This window comes from Megascapheus bottae, chromosome 9 (genome assembly GCF_031878675.1).
Source record: "Megascapheus bottae isolate mThoBot1 chromosome 9, mThoBot2.hap1, whole genome shotgun sequence".
In the NCBI taxonomy this organism is placed as follows: Eukaryota; Metazoa; Chordata; class Mammalia; order Rodentia; family Geomyidae; genus Megascapheus; species Megascapheus bottae.
Genome location: NC_143517.1, coordinates 51,736,055 through 51,763,995, shown reverse-complemented (window position 1 = coordinate 51,763,995; position 27,941 = coordinate 51,736,055).

Genomic DNA, 27,941 nt, shown 5'->3' with positions numbered 1-27,941 from the left:
TTCAATGACTGTCTGACATCTTAGCTGCTGAAATAGTGTTTTTTTTTGGCCCAGTGTTTTATAAAAAACATCTTCTGTGTTTCAAAAAGGATAGGAAGCTGGGTGTCCCCAGAGACTGCTGACCTACTTATGTGACTGGCTTCTTCTGACTGTCAATAAATGTCTTGTGTCCTGATACTTGTTTTCTTTAAAAGATCGATGTCATTGCCAACAACTCCTCTTATTCTTGTATTTTGCCAACCAATATTTATTGAACACCTACTGATTGGCTGGCATTGTTTAGTTTATCCAGGCCTCCATAACAAAGTACCACAGACTGGCTGGTTTAAACCATAAGCATATGCTGTTTCACAGTTTTGAAATCTAATAGCTAAAGTGTTGGTACTTTAAGTTGCCCTAAGGCCTTGGTCCTTGGCTTCTATTTGTGTACGTCCATGTCGAGGTTTCTTTTCTTATAAGCCTGCCAATTATATTGGATTATTGAATTTGACTTTTCTAAGACCTTCATTCCGAATATGATTACATTTTGAGACAATTGGGATGTCAACATAGGCCCTTCCCTTTCCCCTTGCCTTTTCCCCTCTCCTTCCTCCTCCCCTTCCCATTTGGAAGTTAATGACAGGATCTGGCTATGTAGCCCAGGCTGGCCCAGGAACCCACTAGCCTCCTGCCTCACCCTCAGGAGTGCTGGGATTACAGGCATGTGCCGCCATTGCCAAGCTTGTTAACATACAGATTTTAAGTGTATCCGACTCAATCTGTAACAAGGATCCGGCACAAAGAACAACAAGACCTAAGCAAGAGTTTCCTTTGAGTATGCTCAATTCCCTCATTCTTGCTTTGTCTTCCCCTCAGAAGCCAAGTGATGGGACTTTGTGGGGGCAGCAGACATATGTCTCCACAGTGAAGGAGCCTATATTGAGGGCTCTTTCCTTTGCAGGAAACTCCAGTCCCTTACAAATCTCTGCCATTACTCACTGAAATGCTCCCTATTACTGTTTTTGCTGAATCTGTGCAAAGTGATAAATTTAGCCTAACTCTTTCTGAGTTGCAGGTAAAACACATTTAGAATTACAGAAGAAAAAGCAAGTTGTCTGCAAAAAATTGTATTCAGTGGCAGGATGACTCTGATCTGTGGAGATTGTGTTAAGTGGTAGCTCTAATGGCATCATGGCTAGGCTTCATGAAGCATTTGTTGTATGACAGTCTCTGGGCTAAATGTGTTCTATGTGTATATTACCTCATTGATCCACAAAACACTACCCTGGAATCATCATTCTCAGTTTTTAGATGAGAAAAGTGACATTCAGAGAAGTGAGTTCATTTAGCTCAGCTCTGGGCACCAATGCCTTTGCTTTCAACCACCAGTCAGCAAAGAGAGGAAAAGAAGATATCAGTTCTTGCCTAATTGTTGGAGTATGAGGTGGTTGTCACTGGTTTTTCTGAACTCTAGCATTAGAAGGGACTGATGAGATCCTTGAGTCCTTGCTGAGGGTCATATGTTAGCTAAGTTAGAAGTCTGAACTGTAGTTCTAGCTTCCTGATTACAAATCCAACATTGTTCAATCTACCTCCATGTGGTCCCTTTGATTCTTCATTTACTATATAATAATAATTATAGCAAAAGCATAATTGCTATTATTATTTTTGCCAGTCTTGGGGCTTGAACTTAGGGCCTGGGCACTGTCTTTGAGCTTTCTCAAGGCTAGCACTCTAACTTGAGCCACAGCACCACTTCTGGCTTTTTCTGTATATGCAGTACTGAGGAATTGAACTCAGGACTTTGTGCATGCTAGGCAAGCACTCTACCACTAGGCCACACTCTCAGCCTTACATAATTCTTTGTGTCCTTTGTATTTTAAAAAATATATATATATATAATCTATTTATATTGGAAAAACAGCTTTAAAAAAAGAAAACCAAAGAAACAAACAAACTGTTATTGGCTTCACAGAATAAGTCTCAAGCTTCTCTAGGCCAAGAGGAAGAGGAAGCAGTGAGAAACAGGAAGTGTCCTAGAAGAGCTGTGTTTCTTGGCATTGTCATTGTAGGCTGTTCTAACCTGTATTGAGAAGAAGTTATTATTCAAGACTGAAGAGAAGCCACTCAATCTAATCTAGAGCAGAAATACAGTATGGAAGATACAGCAGCTCTGTAGCCATGGTAGACAAGTTGTTAACACCTTATTCTGATTTCATAGTTTGTTGATATAACTCAGTAGTGGAGCATGGCCTACCCTGGGAAACAGGTACAGGATTCCCTCCTCAGCACTGCAAGTAGATAATACAAAACAAAACAAACATGAAATATTTGGAAACAAGCTAGAGAGAAATGTACTGTTCTGCTACAATGTACTTTACAGGAGAGAAAGCTGAAATAATAGGGTTGAAACAGAACTGTGTTAACTCCAGCAGGTCTCAAAAGCTAGAATGAATGAATGAATGAAGTCAGTATCTTCTTCCACAGTCCATTTCAATGAAGAACTATAATCCCAGAACCAAGTTTTGATTATGTGCCTGTCTTTGACCATCTAGTGTGGTTAACCTACAATGTAATACTTGAAGAGACAGCCACTCAAAAGTATTTCAGTTGTGAGAATGAAAGTTTAGGCATCTGAGTTTGCTGCTTTTTAAAATTAAATACAGTATGTGCGCATACACCTCCCAATTTCATCCCTGCCCCCAAACTACTCTCAAGAGCCCTTTTATGCTTTTAAATTACCCAGGAACCCAGAGAGATGTGTATTATATAAATGTCATGTTTATATAAAACTGCAAAGTTTAAAATAGTCATTAATGATTGAAAAGCAACAATAAACTAATTTCATGTCTGCATAAATGGCATTTTTCAAATACAAAGATCATGTCTTCTAAAACCAACTATATTATATTTTGCACATCTCTGACTGGCTGCCTTGACTTAAATCATCTAAATACTTAGATCTGCTTTCGTATTTACTCCATTGTGATATTAAATGTGAAGACGAGTTTATCTTACTCAAATGTGTAGTAGGGAAGAAGGAAGTATTTCAAGTCTTGGAACTCACTTGGACATTGTCTTTTAAGACTAAACTCAGTAGTAGTGCATATTGAGAACAGAAATTAAGCACTTATCAATGCACTTTTCATACTCCATCACACTAAAATCCATTAGTGTCTCTTGACTTCAAATCTGTCTCACTTTTGCACAATTTTGTGCCCTGCTGTATTGGTTTTCTATAAAACATTAATTTGACTGCATGTCTAGCACAGTGCTAAGAGACCCTGGCGTTGATCCTGTCCCTCCCCTCCTTTTTTCCCTTGAAATAAATTAAAAAAGAAACAAAACATTGGTTCAATGAGTTTTGCAGATCTTCCAGATATGGACGCATTTCATTTGTCCTTGGTATTGTAGTCCTCAGGTCGCCCTCAATCTCATCATTTGAGCACTAAAAGGTACCACCCACATAGTAGTAAGCCATGTTTTCCAATAGTTACATAAAATGTCAAATTCTATCATTAGCAAAAGCACTGTCTGTTGTTTAGCTCAAACTGGTCATCTCATTTCCTTCATTTTTGAAGGAAGGTCAGTACTCAAATCTGAATCACTATAGTCTGCCTACCTCCCAGTCACTATTTCCACACAAAATGGGAATTCCATTAGAAAGGAAGTTAATTTAGTCTAAATACTTGGAGGATTTGCTTCTTAAGAAGGCCTTTAGGGAAGGGGAGAAAACAACATGAGCGGTGGGGCGGGGGGGGGTGGTGGTGGTGGCAGGATTTGGGGACCATGACATGAGAAAGGGTATCAATGTATGTGAAGTAATGCACCTTCTATCTGGTGAATATAATATAACCCTTCTATTAATTACAATAAAAATATATGAAAAAAGAAGGTCTTTTCTCTTTAATAACTATAGTTTGGGTTAATTTTATAAAATTACATTGACAATAATTTATGGACACAGAGAATGGCTGCAAAAGAAAAATAATGGAAACCAGTAATGACTGCTAAATAAATCCTGTTTAAATATAGAGAGGTATTTATGATGCATGTTGCAGAATGCCTGTTCAATAGATGGTATTGAGGAGCTAAAGTTGACTGATGTGGTCTCGGGGACATAGACTTTCTGGGCCTATTTTTATCCTCTGGAATTAAGAAAAATTGTACTTATTTCTCAGGACTGTTGAGATTGCACTAGATGCAGATTCTGCTATAGAATACTTCATAAATGATATCTCTGGAGGGCAGCTAATTGTTTCTGTGGGTCACACATCTTCAGCTGGAGGAAGAAAATATACCCACAAGTCTCTATCCAAAGTTGAATCTTAAAAACTGGTTTTGCAATGATTTGAGATTTAGAAGAATTGGGAGAAAAGTTAAGGACATTTTGCATATGGAAGAAAGCTGAGATATTGTCAGAGTTGTAGACTCAGGCCAAATACAGTCCTTCAGATGATTGGGCTGTCTCTACAATATGCCAGTGATACTCATTTCGATTGAACAATGAAGTCCATATTCTTTTCCTGGATGTGGGTGATGTGGTAAGAAGACATCCAAGGCCATGTTATAAAAGCCAATTCCGCTTCTACCGGGCATACTTGGGACTTCCGTGTAGAAACCCAGCCCCACGCTGTAGAGAAACTTCAGCCAGGTGGTGGGATAATGTGAGCTGTTCTGCAAGACAGGCTCAGGTGAGGTATCAAGTGACAGTGCCACCTCCACCCCACCCGCAGATATGGTAGTATCAAAGCCTTGCAGACAAGACACCTTTAGTACTAGTCCCTGTCTAATAATGGCCTACTAAAGAGTAGAAATTAATTAGGCATTGCAGTAAGAACCGTCCATCTGAAGCCAAAATTATGAAAGCAAATATAAATGTTGTTGTAAGCCAATATATTTCAGAATGCTTCTTTACACAGTGGCAGTTCATAGCCAGACTAGAAACTGTAAGAATGGGTAATCCACAATTCAGACATGGTCTATGAAATGAATTGTGGATGCTAGCCTTTCCTTGGTGAATGCCCCAAGGAAAGACTTAGGTGAAGAGATTCTTAAGAGATTGACATGTGTTAACCATTGCTATCTTGGAATCAAGTCATAAAGGGAGGAGCTTTTATGTTCTCTGGTTTTGATGGGATTGAGTACTACTTGAGGCAGCCATGATTTTTTTTCATCTTCTTCCTCTTCCCCTTCCCTGTCCTATTTCCCTTCCCTTCCCTTCCTTTCCTTCCGATTTCTTTCCTTTCCCATAGCTCTTATACTCCTCTGCTTCTACTCATAGGCATTTTTCTCCACCAAAATTGGATAAAATAATGAAAGAGCATAAGTTTCCAAGTTGAACATGCTAAGATTTGAATCTATGTATTTCATTTGTTGAAGTTGGTCTGTTTTTTTTTAAATTAGCCTTATTTCTTGAAATTATTACTACCTAGAATTCTGTAGATGACTAGATGACAACATTTGAAACCAGCAGCAACATTTCTAGTCCATGTCACATAGTAGGTGCACAATATACCTAAATCTCTTACCTTGCTTCTGCCTATCTTGAAGCCAGTTGGAATGGTCTTCTGGCTTATGCCACCTCTTTGGCTTGTCTCTCTATCATCCCATTTCACAGATGTTATTGGACTCCCACTCATGGTTGATTCTGCCAGTGAACACAGCTACCTATAAGTTTCAAATGCCAAGAAAGTCCCAGCATTCAGATGGCATAAGGAAATAATACTTGCCAAAATTCAAATGGTATTTTAGGTAGATAAGGGAAAATATACATTAGATTGGAAACATGCAAACCCAAAATCTCCTAGAAAAAAAATAAATGGGTCCTTGGTGCACAGGTAGGAAAAAAGGCTAACAATAGCCTTTAGTCCCTCCTGGGACTAAATTCATCTGAAATATCCTTAGTGAGGGCCTGCCTCAAATGAAAATTTATGCTTCTGGGAAAGGCATGGTCTCTGTTGTTTCAGGGAAGAAGGAGTGATTTATCTTGTAAGTTCTGAAAGAAGAGCCCTCAAGGGGTGCAGGGGTTTAGCTGCTAGGAAACCCTTCACATCTCAGAGAGTATTGTTGGAAACCAGAGACTGTTTAATCATCCATCTTCCTATTGGGTGGTTATGATGGCTTTCTGGAGCTGATGGGTCAGGTGAGGTGAGCACAAAATCAGCAGAAGTTTTAAGGTTGGATCAAATGTATCACCCTGAGAACTATAAACTTTTCATCGACACACAGGCAGATACTGAGACAAATGGGGTGACCGTGCCACTCTTAGCTAGACATTGCCCAAAGGCAGGATGGGTTCTACAGGAAATTATGCTCATTCAAGGCCATCACAACAACCACATGGGTAGAGAATATAACTGAAGGGTACAAAGGAAGAGGCGTTTTAGTGGGAGGAGCTTCTTTGGTGGATATGCTATTTCTAGAAAAATCTTTCTGGCACTTGATTCATATCTTTGGTACACTAATCCAAGTATTCACATGGTCCTACAGTGCTGAAAAGACAGTTAAACCGCAAAGTCTGATGAAGTTTCCATGATCACACAGCGAAAGTGGGCTCGGGCCAAGGTTAGAGGCTTAACTCTCCAAGTTCAAGTCCAGTGAGCTTTCTCTGTCTTCCTTCTCTACATAGGGTCTCAATTACAGATTCTACCCTTTCTTTGGTCAGCCACCAGTTATGAAACACACTTATTATGTGCCTCATTTTTCCCCAAGTGAGGTCACTTTCTGTTTAAGGAATTCCTAATAATTTGCAACCCAAGCATAAGTTTTAGAAGACAGGATATAATTCAGTGCGAATTGGTTCACTTTTGAATTGTCAGCTGTGTGCCACGTATGATGCTAATCACTAGGCCCCAACCATTAACAAAGAGGTAGATGTAGAGAACTGAGACTCAGCACACACCCATACAGTACAAAGAGATCTGGCTTTTATGGTTGACCATAAGACATTAATAAAACATTGTGTGGAAAAGAAAGAAAATTCTATGCGGGCTGGGAAGTGGTTATTTTTGCTATGAATTAGTCAGATCTTATAATGTTATATTTGGCTCAGAAAATCTGCAGGAGAATCACACACAAAAAAGATTATTACAGGGAGTTTTTAAATGACTCCTATATTCCTATAAAAACAGAAATAAAATGGAGGGATGTGGTGAGATTTGAATTTAGAAACCTGAGAGAGGGCTTTGGTATTATCTTGAAGTATGGGTTATTGGATTGTATGTTCGTAGGGAAGTTTTCAACCACAACAGCAACAATAATTAGATAATGATTGATGATGACGGTGATGAAAGCACAGTAAGTGAGGTGGCGTTTGACTAGAAAATAGAGTCATTGCTTAAGCTTTGGGATGAAGGAAGAATCTGTATAGTAAGAAAAGCAACTTTCTCTAGGTTGGTGCACTCCATTAGTCAGAAATGTGTATTGATAACACCCGAACATGTGGTCAGACTTTACTTACAAATAAGGGAAATAGCTATTTATTTATTACTTCATTTATTACTTTATTTATTTGTGTGTGTGTGTGTGTGTGTGTGTGTGTGTGTGTGTGTGTGTGTGTGTGTGTGTGAGCTGATCTTGGGGCTTTAACTCAAGGCCTGGAAGCTGTCCCCGAACTTCTTTTGCTCCAATAATAGCACTCTACACTTGATTCACAGCTCTACTTTCAACTTTTTTTCTGAGTAGCTCATTGGACATAACAGAATCATGGATTTTTCCTATTCAAGCTAACTTCAAAATGCAACTCTTCTATCTCAACCTTCTGAAAAAACAAGCCAGGCTTGTTTATATTGTCATCATGGTGGTCCTGGGGCTTGACTCAAGATTTTGCACTTTCTAGGTGGGCTTACTACCACTAAGCCATACTCCTAGAGAGGGTCAGTTTTTTATCTGTAAAATGGGAACAAGAACTTACTTCTTGGGACTTCATAAAAGCCTTTTTTGGCTACTTTGCTTAAGATAGGTCCTTCATATTATATTTACCTCAGCCCATTATTATTTTACATATTGAAATTACTTATGTCTTTAGTTTGAGGTGACATGGTGATATTGTTTATTCTCATATCTTTGGAGCCTGAGACAGTGCCTAGAATTTAATATATGTGACTAATCAATATTATAAAGATTAAATTGGATGATGCAAGAAAAGCTCAATGTTTAACTTGGAATAAATGTTTATTAAATAGTTGTGGATGACAAAACTATCTGTTTTACATGCATTTTCTAGGGCAAAATGATCATGATGGCCCCTTGTTAGAATGCTTTTTCAAGATTTTCAAAATAGTAACAACAGAGAATTAAATCAAACATGGCTTCGGAGAAACTGGTTTTTCTGTTCTTGTGGTACTTCTATAAGGGATATTCTCTCTTCTCTTTGAAGAGTGACATTGTAAGCACATGGAGACCATTTAATACTTTAGAAATTGCCAACTAGACCCTATCAGGCCAGCGGGAATTAATGTACTCCCCATAGCAAAATGTTGATTTACACCTGATTGGTAAGTGTGGTATTCATTGAATCAGCAAAAGTCCTGAAAATGTCTGCTAAACAGAATTTTAAATGAGTTTCCATAATGCACGTATCTATAATGTATGGATTTTAATTTACTTGATAATGTAAAAATACAATGTGAAATGAGGAACAAGGCAGACGGAGTCACTCAGTTCTAGTATAACAACTTTTCTTTATGAGAGACTGAATATAAAGGACAGGCTCAGAATATAAAACAGGAAGAACTGAAATTAAGAACCTGGAGGATGAGCTCACTTAAAAAATCAATCACTTCTGCCAGGGACTGGTGGCTCACGCTTGTAATCCTAGCTACTCAGAAGGCTGAAGATCTAAGGATCACGGTTTGGAGCCAGTCAGTCAGGAAATTGTATGAAGACTCTCATTTCCAATTAATTGGCAAAAACTTTGAAATTGTAGCTGTGGTTCAAGAGGTAGAGCCCTACTCTAGAAGATAAAAGCTTAAAACAGCTCCTAGGCTTTGATTTTGAGTTCCAGGACCAATATAAAATAACTCAAAACAAAAACCATCACTGGTGCAGGTCCTAGAATCAGCTGAATTTGGGGGAATCATGATAACCAAGAGCAAAGGCCAGAGTTTTGGCAGGGATCTCAGCCCTGCTGCAGTCAGTGACATCCTGACTGGACTGTTTGTCATCAAAGCCTTGGTCACAATAGTCCCATTAGGTGTTAAGTGGGGAGCATCCTGTTTCCTGTCTACCTTATACATATAAAGAGAGCAAAGAAATCACTTTTGCAATAGGCTTTGCTCAGTATTCTGGAATAGACAAGGAAGCTGGTAACATGGTAGAAAGAGCAGTAAGCTAAGAGTGAAAAATTATTAGCTTCCAAATGCAGTGCTTTTGAATTGGCCTATTATACTGGTATTGAGTGCGAATCTAAATGTGGTATTATCTAACCAGACAAACTTGGGAAGGTTCTTTAAATTCTTAGTTTCATCTGTAAATGGAGTTGAACTACATCCTGTGGGTTCTTCAGCACACTTGATTCAGGGCCTTTCTGTAGCACATCTTTCTCTGCCCCATGCTTTCTTCTGCTGATGGGGATAATAGCACCCTCTTGATATCACTGTGTGCTGAATTCCAGTTGGGAAAGATTTACTGCCTCTGCAGCCCAGCTTCCCCTAGCTCTCTAGTCTCTTTTTTTTGTTATCAGATTTATCTGATAACTGCTTCTTCCCTGGGCATCAACTTGTAACCATGGCAGGAATTTTGTAAGGTCTTATACTTGAATTAAAACTACAAGAGTCTTCTAGAGGAAAGAGAGCGATGGGTCAGTAAACCTAATATTTCAAGACATTAGCCTGTTGGAAGTCTTTCCAAATCAACTAGCTCAAACAACAAAGATTTATTACGCCCACTTAATCCAAGGTCTTGAATATGTCTCGACTAGAAATGCAAAAGTACTATTTATTTCTGCTGTGTGTTAATGACCATTTGATGTTGATAATGACTCCCCAAATTTCCACCATGTTTTGTTTTATTCTGCACAATTCTCAGTTGCACACAGATGTCTCTCAAGTAGACACAAAGCATGGCAGCTGTTATTTCCTCTGTATCCACATATATGGTTTGCCTGTTTCTTTCTAGTACCACTTTCTTTTTATTTCTAGAGCATTTTATTTAAGATTTTTAAAATTTTAATGTATTGAGGGGTTACAGTTATATTCGCCAGATAGAAGGTGCATTACTTCTCACACATTGATACCCCTTCTCATGTTTGTGTCTCCATTTCCCTCCCCCACACCCTCCCCTCATTTTCCCCCTCCTATTTCAAATAAACAAGTAAACATCTATATAATATTATAGTACCACTTTCTACCCCACACCAGCCAGCCTCATAGACACAGGACCTGGATAAGCCAAACCACCATAAACTTTGAATGGTTCAAGAGTTTGCCATATGACTCAAGTCATAAGGCCAAATTTGACCTTTCCCTACATTTTTCTCAACAAAATGGAAGTCAAAATTTAAAATGGGAGACTCAAGTGGTGAGTGGCCCCTTTTTCCTGCTGGCCCCAGACTATGGACCTTGCATTTTGGGCAGTATACGTTCTATGAAATCATGTGCTACATGATAGGCCATGAAATACTTCTTATATGCTCTTTATCAGCTGCTCATGGCCATCTGCCTCTGTTGACAATTTTGTAAGGCCTTTGGATGATGTTATAAATGTCCAAATAGCCCTTGGCAGAAAGAACATTTCTCAACCTACTAGAAACAGATGGACAGTCATTCAGAACATGCTGCTCGTGTTCTAGTCAAGTCTATTCTTGTTCTTTCCAAGGTTAGGGTGTGTGAAGTAAAGCAAGGCCTGCACCATTCATTCGCTCTTACTCCTGAGCAACTTGCATCCCATTTCTATTTCTGATAAACAGAAGCCTTTAATTTATAACCTGATACAAATGTCTGCATGGCTGACTGGAAGTCCTTTCTCTTGGAGTCATGATGACAAAAGTGAATTTGGGGGCTTGACAGAGGCAGAGACAGTGATACTCATGTTATTCCTCTAGGAATACTGTTGGGACAAGAAATCAGCAAGAAGAGTGGCAGGCTCAAGGGAAGGCATGTTCTCCTGGCTCGAGGAGAAGAAGTAATAAACACTCAGAAATAAGGCTAATGTTGCTTGAGTGGTTATTACCTGCATTACTTCTGAGAAGGAGGTAACTCATGGAGCAACATCTCAAGAGGAATGTAGAAGAGAGGTCCAGAGGGACACCACTAGTCAGCAGGGACAGTTTGCTCTGCGAACACCATAGAAAGAGGTGGAATACTGAGAGACCAAAACAGAGATGGAAAGAAGAAACACGTGGTGAGGTGGCATTAGCTTTCCCATAGATTCAGGGGCTTACATGGCTCTTCAGTGGAGCCCTCCACCTCTGCACTGTACTGACATTCTTCCTCCGCTGCCCTAGAGTTACCCAAGAAAGAGTGACAACAGGATGACTTTGTGAATGACAGGCCTTTGAATGGATCTCTGCATAGTAATGAGCACAGCTACAATCCCAAAGCTTTTGCCAATTAATTGGAAATGAGAGTCTTCATAGAATTTCTTGATCATACTTTAACCTCATCCACAATAGCCTCCCTTGGGGCTGTATATGTGGCCCAAGAGAGAAGGCAGGTACTGCAAAATCAGTGAGCTTGGAAGAGTATGGGGAATCAATGGACCATGTGCCCACATAATCTTCCTTTCATCTCCTAGTTAACTGCTGCAATAACATTTCCCAGGGGAAAGTTTTCTGATGTTTGGGTTCCTTTGGGTTTGTAGTGAGTGATTGTCCTGCATTGCCATAGTTCTTTATTGCTCATTGATCCCCAAGAGAGCATATTGATGTGAAACCTTCAGAAAACAGTCTTAGCAATGCTCACCAGCCTCAACAATACAGATGTTTCTCCACTTACGCTGGGGTGATAGCCTGACAAGCCCATCATGAATTGAGAATGCATTTAGCAGTAATCTAATCTACCGGACTTCATAACCGAGCTACCTAGTATACTGTGCAGCATAGAGATTGTTTATCCTTGTGGGAGCTAGCTCGAGGCGACTGCCCAGTACTGCAACAGAGAATCAGACCCACATATGCTAGCCTCAGAAAAGTTTAAAAATTTGAAGTTTTTTGTTTTGTTTTGCTAAATATGCAGTGCCCTTACACCCTTATAAAGTAATAACAACAACAGGGTTGAATCATTAGAGGTCAGGGATCATGTGTGCTCTAAGATGCGCTTATTATTTCCTAGATTATTTCTTTGCTTCTGTTGTGGTCTTTATATATCTAATTGAGATGCTGTAAAATGTAGAGTTATGGTTTCTTTCCGTAAAGTTTGTGAACCTGGATTGGAATCTTATTGCTTCCTTTGATGACATTCCTTTGATGACAGCACTCTAAGCATTGCCCAGTGAAAACAACAAAAAAAGATATTCTTAGGAGAGGAGAGGATCACAGTGGCTAAATAGCTATGTGAATATGACTATATAAAATAATGCTATTGAAATGAACTCCAAGAAATGGAAACCAGAGGGGTTTTTTAATTGCACTGTTTATAGTTCTTTCTTTTTCTTAAAGAAATGTATTCATTACCTGACTTATATAACTGTAACTCCTCTGTATATAGCCTTTACAATAAAATTTAAATAAAAATATAAAGCAGCTATGACTATAGCGCTTTCGACTTTGGCCAATATTATCGCATGCTAAATCAAATCTATTGAGGCATAAGTGTGAGGTTTTCTAGGTTACACTTTTTTAAGTACTGTGATTGACTAGGGATTTTTGTCAAGGACATATTTATAGTAGTGTCTTCCCCTTTTACCTGTATGTGCTGACTCTACAATAGACCCCAGTGTTATGGATTACAGAAGCAAGACTGAGGCAAAAGAGTACAGTCTCTGAATCCATGCTCATGGAGAAAGAGTGCTTGCTGTCATTTAGCTCAAAGTCATGGTGCAATAGGCAAGAGAAAGAAACGGTGCATTTCATAGTCCTATACTTGGAGAATGGTGGAGCAGTGACCATGTGTAAATTTGGATCCTCTGAAGTGACAGGTTGAAGACTTTGTCTCCATGATTTCAAGGAAACTCTTGGGAAAGATTTTTTTTAAATTACCAACCAACTAGTTGCTGATATGGTAATTTGCCTGATTTTCTGCATCCCCTCTGTCTTTGCCTACATCTGTATTTGCTTGCAACACACCTGCAGCTCAGCTGATTCCTCCCCTCCCCTTCTCTGCAAAATCCTGAACATAATCCTCCCTATTATCATCAGGAATTTCAACATAGTAGGTTTCTACCTCACTCAACCTCCCATCCTGTTATCTGAACTAGCTCCACTCCGAGTCTCACCTTGTTGTCTTGAACCCTCTACATATTCTTAGGATCTGCTCTAAAGATAATGTGAGTTTTAAAGTCAGTAAATCTAGGTTCTTATCTTCCTTTTGCTGTCTCTTAACGATTTGGCCCATGGCACAATGGTCTACTTTCTCCTTTACAAAATAGGGGCATTAATAATAATATGACAGGCCATTTATAATTTGAAGGACAAGAGGCAAAAGAAGTAGATGACCTAACACATAGTAGCTGCTAATATGAAAAACATCCACAAAATAACTCTAACAGCTATCACGTACTGAGCACTTAGAATGTAGAGGCACCAAGCCAAGTGCTTTATTTATGTTATCCTCCTTCACATAATGAAATTAATGTTATGATCCTCATTTTACAGATAAAAAAAAATCCCTGACACTTAACAAAGTCAGTAACTTACCCAGTGTCACCAGAGATGGAAGGGCAAAACCTGAACTTAAGCCAAGATCTGCTTGCTGGTATTCAATGCCTGATCTTTAGTCACAGTATACCATCAACAAACAGTATAAATATCTTCCGCCCAGCCAAAGCTAGGTTTGTTCTAGGCATTTCCTTTGCCCCCCCCTGGACATAAATGATGACAGTTTTTCTCTTCCCACTCCCCCCAATATACCCTATTTTGTCCCATGGAGCATTTTATAACTGACCATGTCATAAGATCTGACAGTTTCAACTCTATTATGTCAAACAAATTTGAGTTTTAAAATATTGAATTGGTTTTAGATACAGCCAAGGGAGTAATTTTAAAATCTGGGCTCCCAACCAACAAAGTAATTTTCTTTTATTAATGGGGAAATAAACATCTATAAAAAATGTTATCTTCCTTCCATGGATTCTGTCCTTAGAAATACAGGGCCTAGGCAGGCATCATTCGTGCCAATGCAGTCATGTGACCCTAGCTGAGAAACTTGTATACCCAGGGCACGGCTTTTTTGTGTCTTGTCCTGCTCTTGTTCTATGTGTTTAAGTCCTGTTACAATAGCTCCTATCAAATGCTGCATTTGTTTTTACATTAAAGGTTGTCATGGAATCCTGGAGGAACTCTTTGCGGGGAAGGGCATCTGTAGCAGTGATGCGGAAGATTGGGTTTGGCTGACACCACCTTGGCCTCATGGTGGATGGGGTAGGCATCTTGTCTTCATCGTGGGAGAAGGGGAATCCCCATCCACCCAGGTGATAGGCGTTTCTGAATCCCGGGAGGCAGGGGTATGGACTTAGATGATAGGTTACTAACCTGTCAGTCCAGTGTCTGGGACTTGAGTTTCCTGTCATCCTGCCCACTGACCCTCACATCTTTTAGGCCCTGTACTAGCTCAGATGCCATGATGCCATGCCACATGTCTCCGTGTTGGTCTCCTGTCTCCTAGCTCTTCTCCTATCACCATGGCATTACACTGAAGCTCTCCATTGGAGCTGAATTGGTTTGTTGGTGTTGTTTTGTTCTTTCTTTCCTCTCCAGTCTTCAGGCTCAGTTTGCTAACATTAATAAGTGTGTTTGCTGGCTGCTGGTCTTTGAGACAAAAGTCCACCATGCAGTCACTGGCCTTTTAATAAAGACTCCCAATTCTATTCTTCAAAATATGGCTTCTCTGTTTTCTTGCTATACAACAGCAGGATATGGCTATTTGGAGCTACAAAATGACCCTTAAAGTGATTTCTCAACAGAGAATAGAAAAAAAATTGGGGGCCAGTAGTTTGGCCTAGTGGTAGATTGTTTGCCTAGCATGCAAGAAGGTCTGGGTTTGATTCCTTGGTACCACATACACAGAAAAGCCTGAAAGAGGTGCTGTGGCTCAAGTGGTAGAGCTCTAGCCTTGAGAAAACTCAAGGACAGTGCTCAGGCCCTGAGTTTAAGCCCCAGGACTGGTAAAGAAAGAAAAAAAATTAATGTATTGATCTACATATATTTTTCTGAGTACTTTATATACTTTATAATATTCAATTGCCATATAATCCTATCAGAATCATCATTCCCCTCCCCCATTTTTCCAACACTGTAGCTTGAGAAATTAAATAACTGTGTCAGTTCAATTACTAAACAATGGTACCACCCAACACATTTTATCATAAAGACATACCAGGTTCAAATAGTGAATAATGAGTGTTAACACTCAAATTTGGTGCTAGAATTTCTCATTGATTCAATACTTATTATATCAGATGCATAATTAGAAGTTGCTCTAAACTCATGTAAGTTTATAGCCAGAGTCTGAAATTGAGAGATGCCATTCCACTATTTGCATACAAATAGGCTACAATTATTATGAAGTATAGTCTATGATGGAATTCAGTTTAGCTTGCATTTTAACTGAAACCATAAAATGCCAGCTAGGAAAGAGTTAGCTTTATCAATTACATTTCATGAACCCAGTTTTATGTTTTAAGGTTTCTAAATTGATGTGTTTTTCAAGGGGGAGATACCCCTATTTGTTAAAATTGTACAATCAAGTGTGAGAAATGAGAGTGAAGTGTTTGTTGTTGTTTTAGTATTAAAGATTGAACCTAGAATCTCAAGTTTGCTAGGCAAGTACTCTACAGTTTGAGCCACAGCTCTTTTGTTTTTGAGATAGGCTCTTACTAACTTTCTCCTGGCTTATCTTGAAATCTTGATTTTCATGCCTTCACCTCTTAAGGAGGAAACTGGAATTTTGTTAAGGAATGTTCCAGAAATCTTAGTTATTGCTTTGGTTTTAGATCTAATCTTAATGTTTTACAGTTTTACTGTGAAACATGCTTTAAGTACCATAAACCTCCTGGATTATTAGAACATTCCTGGATATTAGATTCATAAATCTAGCCTTTATTTTTTCTTTTACTTAACTTTTTTTCTTTTAGTCAACCATGGAGTCCATTCTGCTCAGGGGTTACTATGGGTATGAGATTTAGATAGGCAGCCGTACTTCTGAAATCTTGACATTGTTTATTTGTAGATCTGTAGGTAGTTCCTTTTATCTTTCTTTTAAAGCTTCCTTGTCTGAAACATGAGTATTAGAATAGCTTTAAAAGGTTGTGATAAGGACTACATGAGGTAATAAATGTAAACTCCTTGGTGCAGTTTATTACTAAAAGTTCATCACTTTGTCTCATTTATAGTAAAATTACTATGCATACAAATCACGATAATTATGCTAGGATTTATTTTTAATGTACATAATCTTATAAATTCAGTGGCCCATGTGGTCTAGCCATGGTGGTATATCCTACTTAAGAGAATATAGACTTAACAGTTAAAAGCATTTCAAAGCAATTGAAGCTGTATAGTTATATTTCTCAGGGGATATCAAGAGAATCCCATTACTAAACCACCTTGATGCTTCAAGATTTCACCTCTTGTTTTACTCTGTTTGCACCTTGAAGTTCTTTCCAAAAGTACTCTTCCTTGATAACCAGGCTACAAAGTTTTATGATCTCTCTTTCCTTTTACACTGTTTCTATCACCTTATTGTAGACTTAGCTGTTTTCCCAACAAATAGACATATTTCTTGAGTAGGCTTGGAAAGCATAGATAACTACATCATCAAGACTAGATTGTTTTTAATTGGCTGAGGAAGTAGATATGGCTGTAGTACTAGTATAGATGAGAAATGTACAGTTTCATCAAACAAACTCAGACTCTCCAGACTTTCTGCTTCAAGCTATTGACCTATGCCAAAATCTCCACTTTTTGAGGAAAAGGCCAGCAAGAAAACCCTCTTGTCCACAAAAGATCATTCCATATGAAAGTCATAGAAGAAGCTGGAAAAGGATGCAATAGAAGAGTAAAAAGATAGTACTTCCACTTGACAAAATTGACAATAGACTTTCTGAAAAAGGAGTTTTTTTCTTAGCTCCATGCAACAAAAACTATTCTCCTGAGCAGAATTCTTGGAAGATAGCTTTCTTGAAAGTCAAGTATGTCACCATAGAAGATATTTAAAATAAGACTGACAAGGAAGGATGATTGTGATTGGTGTCATCTAAGAAGAGTTGGAAATACCTTCCCAGGCTGGGCCTTTATAATTCTGTCAATCAAAATTGAACCCAATACTTTCTTTCCAGGTCAACAACTTGTAACTTCTAATGAGAAGATCCATTCACTCATGGCAATGAAGGAGTGATGTGTGTGTGTGTGTGTGTGTGTGTGTGTGTGTGTGTGTGTGTAGGATTCTGTAGCAAGTGCTTTTTCTACTCTTATTGACTGCTTCATTGATTTTTTTATAGCAAAATTCTCATCCTCTTCCCACTTCCCATCTGATTCTAAAATCTAGATTCTTATTTTCTACAAGTTTATTTCCTCCAAGACCAGATGTTACAAAGGAAGTTTTAAAATAGATCTGGGGATCTGACTGATATTCCAAGAAGTTCACTAAAAAGTACCATGTTACTAATAGGAAGGATTCTGTTGATTAAAAATGGAAAAAGTCTGGAAATTAATTTGAGGATCAACAACCCAACTAAAGTCTATTCCATTGCTTCTTCCAACCACAGCCATGGCCAGGGCTTAATGCTACTTATGAAATCTACTTTGGAAATTTCCAGTGTTCAAGCCACAAATAAAACTTAAAATACCTGTGAAACAAATAGATTTCAAGCCTAGTTATGAAGGGCCTAGCTTTTTTAACTGTCAGGAAAAAAAAATTCTTTCTGCAGAGAAAGGTAGCTGAGAGGTAGTTTCAATTATTTCTGATATCAACAGATATTTTTTCTCTTCCATGCACATAATCACCAAAACCTATGCACAGAAGGTATTGCGTTCTAATTTTCTTCAATTTTTCAGCTGGTTTCACCTTCAGAGGTTAAGAAAAATAGTCTTTAAAAGAGAAATTTCCAGAAGCAGTAATCAATCTGAAGGAAGATGTTTAGTAAGTCTTTTAGCTATTAATTCTAGGATGATACCCTCTCTTCCTTCTAGTCTATTAGGAGGTGAAGGGGAAAAACAAACTAAAATTGATGAAGAATAAGAATTAAGGAAATTCTCTAGTGATATACCAGGACATTCCAAATGACCCCAATGTTTGTCCATCATTCACTGACTGACCTTTGAGAACTAATAGATGTTGATGAAGCTGCTTTTCTTACATTTTTTGCCAGCTCCTCCTCTTCTTGAGGTGCTTTTGTTCTGATGACATTATTCTATGGCACTTAACTTGCAAACTGCAGTGCTGAAGCAGCTCTGAAGGTATACATTCTGGGGAAGGTGAATGAGGTTGCCAAGCCTGACTTAGAGCAGTCAGCTTTCATAACTGCCTGGCTGTTGTACCATACAGAACTTCAGGGAAGAAAGAACACTATGTCTTCTGTCTGTGCCTGAAAAGTAGTGCAGAAACTAATACATAAATAGGGCTCAAAAAAGTATTACAGAATGAATAAATGAATTATTAGGACCTACTCCCGTGTATGTAGTTTCAGATCTATTTTATTTATTTATTTACTTATTTATTTAATTGAAAGTCCTAGGGTTGGAACTTAGGGCCACACATTTGCTAAGGAGGTACTGTATCCCTGAGCCACATCTCCTTTTCTATTGTATCTATAATCAGCACCATTGGCTCAATAAGTTAATTATATGCTTTCCATTAATCTTCAATGATTTGAAGGTTGTTAGTTTTGTGTTAACAACTGAAAGGCAATGCCTGTTCAAATAAATGTTAGTTGGTTGAATGGCTAATGATTTCATGGTTTCTTCTTTTTAAATTGCATTTTATTGTCTGCGTGATGTATAGAGGGGTTATAGTTACATTCCTCAGGTAGTGGGTACATTACTTCTTGAACATTGATACCCTTTTCTATGTTTTTCTCCCAATTTCTTTCCTCCCAGCCCCTCCAAATCATCTTATTTTTCCCCTTCCCTTCCCTATTTCAAATAAATAAATAAACAAATGTGCATACAATATACCAGATTTGTGACTATTCAAGGATAGGTAACCAAAAACAGATGATAAAGATACATAGTGGGTTATTTCTTACTTTTATTGTCTAATAAAATACGAAGTATGTGTTTCTTTGATATAAAGTCAACTAAAAAAGGGAAAGGAAAAATCTTCTGTGTTTAATTAAGATACTGTGGAGATCCAATTAAATAAGCTGGTTCCAACAAGAACTTAGTCGGCAGATGAACAAATATCAGTGCTTGTTATATATAATGCCTTTCTCTGTGTTGGTACAATAGGTATCACACAGATATCCCTGCTCTCTCCTCCATCTGCTGGATTGAACCTGTTGTAAATGAACAGGGGTGAAGTACCTGAAATAGAGCTGCATTGAGTACTTTTTTCCCCTAGATTGACTTGAGTGCCCACCTGGCTTCGGAGTGGTAGAAAAATGTCTCACAAGTGGTATCATTTATTGAGCAATTCTATGTGCCAGGTATTACTCTGATTGTTTTGTACATGTACCATTTTACCATCTCACCAATTCAAAGAGGCATGTGTTACTTTGCACTGGAGAAAATTAAGATTGAAAAAATGAAAATAACATACCATGAATACATGGGGGCATCAGGATTTGTATTCAAGAAGGCAGGCTGGCTTCAGACTTTTATCAATTACATAGAAAAATCCCAAGTTCAAGGCTGAATATAAGAAGCAAAGGTTGTGTTTATTAGTGCTTGAGAGACTCTGAATGTAGGATGGGTTCAATTGCACAAAAGGAAAAGATTTTTTGTTAACCACTTGTTATATAGTTATAGAGAGGCCACCACCTCATAGTGCTGAGATGATGTATGCAGAACATGAAGATGCCTTGTTTCATGACAGAAAATTCCAAAACTTGGACAATTATTTTTCCATGTAGAAAGGAAAGAATGTCTAAAGCTTTCCTGGACAGCAGATGAATGACCAGTAGCTTAGGTTTGTAGGTACAGTTGGAGCACTGTTATGTATGGATTCTCTGGACTACATTGACAGAAGTAGGTTTTTGAATGTAACAAGATAAGTCAACTTGAGTTGTAATGTATTTTGGGGAATCAGTTCACTACAGATTGTGACTGTAAACATTGTACTGTAAATGTTTTGTAATGTTCCCCCAATAAAATTTTTGGGGAAAAAAAAAGAAGCAAAGGGAGTTTTTTTTTTTTTCTCAGAAAGACAGACTAAAAGGTTAAAGGCCAAGAACATGGGTCAGGAAGATGAAATGACATGAATTAAAGCAAATAATTCAGCCCTAATGCATGAATAAAATGACATGTTGACACATCCTCTGTGTGTGTGTGTGTATGTGTGTGTGTGTGTGTGTGTGTGTGTGTGTGCATGTGTTATTTTATGAGGTCAGTGCTGTCTAGAGTTAGACAGTGTCTAACTTCATACAAATCATGTTTTAGTTGAGAATTGTCTATGGAAAAGATTAGTATATTTTAGAGGAAAGTAAATACTGGAAGGGAACCAGAATGGTCATTATAAGTCATACAGAGAATGTATGAACACTCTGTTACCTATTATTCTATAGAGATTGGCATAATGGGCATTATCATTCCTGGAATCAGACCTTTTGTATGCTGAAGGAGATTTGTTTCATACATCTATGGGATTATATTTCTGAGGAAGAGTAGATTTGAGAAGGCTTGTTGTGTATCCCTGCCCTGCCCAGAGACGCTTCCACAACCTGTTTGTATTCCTATTGGAGTCTGGCTGCTAAATACCAGTCTTGAAGGTCTTCTGTGAGAAGGTTTATTTCTTCACTGTATTTGATTAAGACAGCGCTCCTGTGGGTGGCTTCAGTTTTAAGTTTGAAACAGAGGAAGTATTGCAACACATGCCAAGAATTGAATGTTTATTTTTAAAGCTATAACCCGCCTTGGTTAACAGCAGATTCATATGTGGTAATTGGTGAAGAAACAGACTGGCATGACTTCAGTGACAGATATACATTCTCTAATGGACAATATCCTCAAGAGGTATGACTTCCTTTCTGGAGCCTTTTACAGTCTCTCAAATTCTTTCTTTAGTCTTTATCTTGTTCCTGCTCTTCCTTCTGCTACTAAGTGATAAGTAGGTAGATTTGTGAAGTGGGTAGATTGTTTTACTCCAGGATAAGGAAAGCATATTTTGTTGTTCCATGCTGCAGTGTCCTGTTGCTCCACGTGAGTGCTAAGATGAAATCTGGGACGTGGGCTTAATGGAGCCAATCAGAACCAAGAACTACCTTCTGGGGTAGATGTTGCTTGAAAGCCTGGGATGAAGACAATCTCCAGAAGATCTGCAAGCGTGGGCATAGAAAGAGACTTAGAGATACTAATGGCCATTCTCTCCCCTTCCCACTCTCCTCTGGTGTCCCTTAATTGGCTTGCAGTTGCCATGCCTTGATGGCATCAGTGGGTGCATTGATGAGACCAAGGGGTGAGAATTCCAGATCTCAGAAGTTCACCTGCCAAGCAGAACCACTGTGTGTGTAGAAACTGGGCATCTCGAGGGCAGTGGTGGCACAAGCCTGTCTGTCATCCTAGCTACCTGACAGGCAGTGATGGGCAGATGGGTGTTCAAACATAAAACCCTGGGCATAAAAATTCACAAGATGCCACCTCACTCAATGATTAGACCTGGTGGTGCATGACTGCTATCCCAGCTGCAATGAAAGCACCTGGAGCTACCCCTGTCCTTGTCAGTGAAGCACAAGTTGGAGGATTACAGCCTTGGCTGGCTGAAGGAACGACACCACTAGTGGGAGGACTACAAACAAGATGATTGTTCTGGTGAGGCATTAGGGAAATGTGGGATAGTGGCATTTTCTGTGGGTGGTTCACTCTCTTCTTCCTTCACTGTGCATCCTGAAATCGAGGTGAGTCTTTCCATCGAGACCCTGGACTGTCAAGCTGTCTACCTAGATGATCTCGCTAGAAAGATGGAGTCGTATCTTAATCAGATAGCTGCCAAGGCAAGCTTTACTCAGGATTGCTGTCCTGCCTTTGAAGTGTGCTTTGAGTTAAGCAATGGATGTATATGATGTTGACTTGACTTAACATTAAGGATTAACTCATGCTCAGTCTCTCGAATTGTCAGGCCTGAGGTTGTAGATTTGGGAGAATGAAGCAGCATTGGCGAGAGGTACTCACTATGAACTGGCATCACGATGTTCTAGACTGTCCTCATCCACGTGATTGAGATGGGAGGAGTGGAAAGTGTGAGGAGAGGCCTCCTGCCTCTTCCATTAAGTGTGAAAATCTTTCACAACCTTCAAGTGATATCAAGGATACTTTAAACTGATTTCTAAAATATCACCCAAAGAAAACAAAAGAGCTCAAGAGAGCAATGTGATCTGAGTCTTACAAAAACATTTATCAATAAAAGGCACAGAGAAATGTGGAGTTTTGACTACATGAATATAGTTATATAGTCATGAAATGCTTGTGAATAGTTATTATGTATGTGTGTATATAATGACTGACTGACTGATACCCACATTCCAGCAAGGAAAACAGGAATATAAAGAGATAACATATGAAGAGTCCAAAGCTGATTGGAAGAAAAGCCCTGTTTTCTGAGAGACAGGTATGAGTACCAAGCCTCAAGATGAAGAAGGACAGAACCAAGGATGTGACAGGAAAGCAGGAAAGTACTAGAGCTAAAGTCCAAAATGAGCAGAAGATTGCGCATTTCAGGACAAACAAGCCATCAATATCCATAACCGCAGAGCTCCTGTGGCCTTTGCGTCCATAGCCACTTTGAAAGATAAACCTGATTTTATAATTTTCAGGTTATATTCACTGACACTACAGTGGAATGGCTGGAACATTTTTGGTAACAAGGAAAGGGGTTAAGTCTGGGTTCCCATGTCAGCCGTTCTTCCAGATAATTTAATGACGAGATTTCTTTCTTCCTCTTTTTCTTCCCCATGACAGGGGTGAGAAAGTCACTGCCTTGTGACTGCTGTAATCTAGGAAAGCACTACGGTTGCCCACAAAGCTAGCTAAACTGGCAAATGTTGTCTCTCTCGCTTGCTTGTCCTTGGTTTGAGTTTTCATGGACTCAGTTAACATCACCCTGACTGTAGGTCCAGAGGGAGGAAGGAGCCTCCTTGTGGACTCCTTTAGGTTGGACAGAGCCCTTCACATCACTCAGGTTTGTTCACTGGACACTGGAGATAGAGATTAATGTTGGACCTACAGTCTCATGAATAAATGACTATTTCATGGTTCTTCTCTGCAGATGTATTCTTCACTTTCTTCAAAAGAGAGTTTGGAGGAGGGTAGAAATCAAGGATTTGCAATTCTCTATCTTGGCCAGATGTACTTTTCTGAATGTCCTCTTGTCATGTGTTTTATGGCTCAGAGAATCTGAGGAACTAGAGCATAGATTGTAGACACAGGGCCAAGATGCTAGGAACTAAGGACCTATGGAAATTAAGAACATTTCTTATTCATTCTCAATCATCTTAACAATGTTCATGTCAGCACTGCATAAAACAGAGTTGCAGCTTTTGTCAGAGAGCTGACAATTTTGCAGGGCAGATAGACTTACAAATGAATGGCATTTATCAGCGGGAGGAGGACCAGGCTGAAGGAGAAGGTAGGAAGCAGATTTTAACCACTAAGGGAATATTTTCCCCTGTGAAACCCATCCTCATTCCCTTCTCCTTCTTGTCTTTCCCTCTCTTGTCCCTTTGTAGTTTAGTAACATATAGCACATTGCAATAGACATAGAGATTCTGCTTTCAAAGCTTCCATACGTTGAAAAGCTATCATGAACTGCGAACTAACATGTTAGTCCCTCCCAAGGCCCCTCTTTCCTTCAACCTCTTCTTTTCCTTCTTTCAAGTCATCAATAAGAGACACGGCAGTTAAGATATATCGGCCTGTGTCTGCGTTAGAAAGACATAAGGGAAAGTGTTCATCGAGTCCCATGTGAGCCATCCTAGCTCAATAAGAATCAGTGCTGGCATCTGGGACCCAACCCTCAATCAGTAACAGCACACCTTTTCCTAGCCCTGTCCTCTTCATATCTGTCTCCCCAAGGGAATAGCAAAGACTAGGCCAGCATATGATGAACATTTGTGTTTCCACATTGGTGGTGGAAGCTCACTAATGGAGCCTCGTGAGTGGCCAGTGGCTAGATAGAAACTAGTAGTCTGAAGAGTTTGGATTCTTTCTCTTTACTCCTAGAAGAGAGAAGTTGTGATTTCTCTCTCTCTCCTTCTCTCTCTCGTTCTCTCTCTGTCTCTCTCATGCTCTCTCTCTCTCTCTCTCTCTCTCTCTCTCTCTCTCTCTCTCTGTCTCTCTCACACACACACACACACACACACACACACACACACACACACACACACACACACACACCCCTCTTCTACTAATAGAATATTGAGCTGGTTCATACTGAATGAATGACTTATATTTTTCAAGTCTCATTTTCCTCTTCTATCATATGTCAGCATTTCTTTTTAACTCACAGAATCATTATGTGGACACAATGCTATGCTGTATGTAAACACATATGGCCCTTGGTACAGGAAAAAGAGCTGAAGAGATGACACTTTCAATGCTATTACAGCATTATTAGTAAAGTCAAGGCATGGGCCAGCCTTCTTAATCTGTCATCATGGGTCAGAGGCAGTCTCCCTTCCTCTTGATGGTTCACAAAGCGTGACAGGAGATATAAAGAAGAAAGTTTACATTACAGCTATGTTTGGACTACTAGTTTGGTTATATACTGTGCCACAAAACAAAGTACTCAGAATCATAGCTTAAAACAGTATTTGTTGACTTATTCTGTAACTTGAACAGGATTTATCTCTGCTTCTTAAAGCATTAGCTAATATGGCTCATGCAGGACTTTCAGCAGCAGCTACTGGAACATCTTCCAAGGTGGCTCACTCAGCCCAGATGGCTGGCAAATTGCTGCTGGCTGTTGGTGGAGAGCTCAGCTGGAGCTCTCAGTGAGGGCTTCCATTCTCTACCCATGGGCTAATTTGGGCTTCTCATAGCATAATGCCTGGCCTTCAAGAGAGTGTCCCCAGTGTAAACATTGTAAGACAAGAAGTCTTCCTTTATGTCATACTTGCTAATGTCCCCTAGGCCAGAGTCAGTCCTCAGTCAATGGGAGGAAAAGGATAGGGAATGATACAAACTATGGATGAGAGCATGCTTGCTAATATCCACCCAAGTTGAGGTTGTTTGCACCTAGAATTCTGTGAGGCCAGAGCAATTCTCAAGCCACCAGCTTCTAAGGTTCATTGTAACTGATGCTCCTGAATTATTCCTTTGTAAAATTGTATTCTATTGTAGGATAATGTATGGAAGGGTTACAGTTACATACGTCATGTAATGGGTACATTACTTCTCGAACCCTGATACCCCTTCTCATGTGAATTATTCTTTGAATTAATGCATGCATGATTTTTAATAGCCTTGGATGAAGCCAAGTAGCCTTGCTAATGTACTGTTTCCCTCACCCTCCAATTTCCAAACCACAAACATTTCAGATTAGTGTGCAAAGAGCCAAGGCCTGTGTGGATCAATGGTTCAGGCCTAATATGCACAGTTTTCTTGAACAGAACTACCTAAAAATGTCTTTAGAACTGCTTACCTCCCTCTGTTCCCTCTCCATGAACAACTTTAAGGGGAAAAACACATATTGACAAGGAATGAATTTTCTGAAAGCAGCAGAAGAACCATTGTACTTTTACTGAGAGGTGAACATTACCTGAATAAATGAATAAAAGGCTTTATTTGCAAAAGAAGAAAATTCCATTCAGTGATTGAAATAACTTGCTCTTTTACAGCTTGCAATGTTAATTAACCTCCCCCTTTCATGCTTCTTCTGAAATGAGCATGTTTTAATTGTTGTCTTTCCAATATCTCCTATTTTATGTCTGCAATTTCCAAATTGATACAGCACCTGCTAGTGAGATCTTAAAAATAGGCTTGCATTACTTTTGAGAAAGACAATTTTCAATTAATTATAAATGATTTCATTTCAAAATGCAGAAGCCTACTGTGAATCTCAAACCTAATACTTATCTTCTTTAATTGCATGAAGGGGAATGCAGAAAACACATTTGGTAGAATATGTAATTGGCATGCTCTTATGGAAGTTTCTGTTTCAGCTCATTTTAGCATCATGGGGAATGTGCTTGCTCCACTCCCACCAAAAGTTTTCATTCCTTTGGCATTAGATTAATTTAGGAAATTTAGGAGTAGAAATACATAAACCACAAGTGGGGTGCCCACGGGAGGTTTAAGGGAAGGAAGGGTGGAGCAGCTCTCCCTGGACATCCTCTCTGGATGTCTTTCTGGAGATGAAGTTGTGCTTGAAAACCTGCCATGTTGCTCTTAGAAACAGAGGCATGAAAACAACCACAACAGCCTGATATTACTTAGTTGTTTTCCCCTTTCTTTTGCTTCTGCCAAAATTTCCTTCTTTGTCCTAAACCTAATGTCTATTCCCCAAAGAATAACATTATTATTATATTATAATATGATTGTGTTACTATTATTATCTTGTGGTACTAGGGTTTGAATTTATGGCCTTTTGCACACACGCTACCATTTGATCCATACCCCAGCACTTTTTCGCCTTTAGTTTGCCTTTGCTTTTCCTCTGGCTGTGTCCAAAAGAAATCCTCCCCATCACACATACTTAGGATCACAGGAATACATCAATACACTCAGCCCCAGAATTCTATTGTTTGGGTCTGGTGTGTGTGTGTGTGTGTGTGTGTGTGTGTGTGTGTGTGTCCCCTGGTCATGGAGCTTGAACTCAGAGCCCATTATCCCTGAGATGATGATGATGATGATGATGACGGTGACGATTTTTGCTCAAGGCCAGCACTCTACCACTTGAGCAGAATTGTATTATTGATTGGGGTTTTACAGTGGCATGGATGGCTGGCAACACAAATTACATGTAATGTACCCAAGTCTAATATATGGTTATCCTTATTCTTCTATACACTAAGAAGCCAAAGAGTAAAAAGATGAAGTACTTTGTGTAAAGTCTCACAGCTTGATTCTGAGCTTAATTCCTAAATCCATTTTCTCAACGGATGGAAATATACCAGCACCCATGAGGCTAGTTTTCCTGGTGCAGGCAATTTCCCTAAGGAAAGCTATGCACTAGAGACAAGAGAACAGGATTATGAGAGGATGACTTTAAAAGCAGCAGGTTTTAGATCTGTTTTAGATGTCTGTCTAGCATTGGGTAATTTACTTCATTTTGTTAAGCTGTACTTTTCTCATATATAGAAAGATAATAATAATAATAATACTAACTAAGAGATGAGTAAAGTGCAGTGGTTAAAACTGTGACCTATTTGGAAACAACAAAAAAATAAAATACTAATATATGCTACAACGTAGGTGAACCTTGACAATGCTATGGTAATTGAAATATATAGTATAAACAACATTATACATACTGTAATGTTGTTTATTTAAAATGTCCAGAAAGGGGAAATTCACAGAGATAGAAAGTAGATTATGATTGTTTGGGCCTGGGAATGGAGAGGAAAATGGAGAAGGTACATAGGGTTTATTTTTGGAAATGATAAAGCTGCTCCAAATCTAATTGTGATGATGGCTGTACAGCTGCCTGAACATACAAGAACCATTGAAATATATGCTTTTTTTTTTGCCAGTCCTGGGCTTGAGCTCAGGGCCTGAG